Source organism: Panicum hallii, chromosome 6, assembly GCF_002211085.1.
Source record: "Panicum hallii strain FIL2 chromosome 6, PHallii_v3.1, whole genome shotgun sequence".
NCBI lineage: Eukaryota > Viridiplantae > Streptophyta > Magnoliopsida > Poales > Poaceae > Panicum > Panicum hallii.
Window position 1 is genome coordinate 8,306,167 of NC_038047.1, and position 1,600 is coordinate 8,307,766.

General features: G+C 43.6%; 1 non-coding gene across 1 annotated transcript; it reads right to left on the reverse strand.

Moving 5' to 3' along the window:
- Positions 1 to 973: 973 nt before the first annotated feature.
- LOC112898626 lies at positions 974 to 1,080 on the reverse strand. Its single transcript, XR_003229888.1, has one exon. It is a non-coding gene; the product is annotated as a small nucleolar RNA R71 (small nucleolar RNA).
- Between the last annotated feature and the right edge of the window lie 520 nt (positions 1,081 to 1,600).

Sequence of the window (1,600 nt, forward strand, 5' to 3'; positions counted from 1 at the left end):
AGGCTAGCTCGTTAGTTTAGAAGTATTTTATGAGTCTTTCTCGCTCGTTGTCCTTCCACCTACTTACCACTCTAAGGTTTAGAGTCTCCTGTGTCAGACGGTCATTTCTTGGCCATTATCCTATCTTATCATATCTGGCTTATGCCCACTAAGTTAGTCAGGTGATATCGCTGGTAAAGTTTATGATTTGCTTCTTCGATACTCTTTAACCATAGTGCTTCCCCGAGGAAATTTACGATACCCTGGAATACTCCAAGGTAAAGTGCTACAGTGATGATTCTGTGTGCTTGCGGAATACTTATTCTATTGGGCATAAGAAACGGCAACAAGCATTTCTGATGCTATTACTAGGGAAGCAATTGGCTAAAGATATCATTGAATAGTTTGATAAAATTTATTTGATTATCGCCGCTAATTTTAGCGGGCTTACCATTGCTTTCTTTGTCTTTGTGATATATGCAGAGCAGTGCATAACTGGTTGCGATCTACCATATAACTTCAACCCGGGAACCTAGAAAGAATTGGGAGAATTGTCCAACGTAGAATCGTCCGACCTCAAAAGAAACTTTCACTAGGCCAAGGTTCGACAACACCAGCTTCATCACCCATGGCTCAGAAGACACTCTGTTAGTTCTCAGCCCTATCCAGCAGCCATATCCCTACTAGATTGAACACCGACCAAGGCAATGAATTGTCTGAGCTGAAGATTGGACTTGTCAACGTGGTCCAAGCAAGTCCCTTTTATGGTAAGGCATCAGAGGATGCTAACACTCACATTTAGAACTTTCTGGAAGTGAGTAGTACAATCAACCCCAAAGACACTACGATGGACAATATTCGACCTCGTCTGTTCCCATTCTTTTTCCTTGGAAAAGCAAAGACGTGGTTCTACACTAATAAGGATGCATTCACCACCTGGGATGCCTGTTCTAATGCATTCCTAGCCAAGTATTTTCCGGTGGGCGAAACCAACACCCTTTGGAATAGGATTTTTAGTTTCCAACAACTCCAAGATGAGACAATCTCGAAAGCCTGGGAATGTCTCTAGGAATACATTACAGCATGCCCACACCACGGCATGGAAGAGTGGCTGATCATTCAGAACTTCTTCCATGCCTTGAGCCAGCGAGTGCAATACCACATAGATGCAGCAGCGGGAGGAGCATTCCTCTCTCTCAACGTTGCAAGAGCTAAGGCGCTTGTTGACAAGATTGCTTCCAACCAGAGTTGGAAGGGAGATAGGCAGCCAGCCCATGCTAAAGTAGTACACCAGATTGATGGTGTAGATATGCTGGCAGCCAAGATGAATCTTCTCATGAAAAAGCTAGAATCTCCACACCAGGAGTTCAACCAAATCATGAAGTCTCGGATCACATGTGAGACATGTGGCAATACTGGGCACTCGGGCAACACTTGCACGTCAACTCAAGAGGATGTGAATTTCATTGGGAACAATAATCCCAATAACTTAGGCTACCGTCCTCAGCAAGGTTCGAACTCCAAGCTCAACCTCCCCTTCGGCCAACAACAAGGTAACAATTTTAATAATAGTTTTCAGCCCTCACTTAAGGACTTAGTGTATGGCTAGAAAAAAAATTAA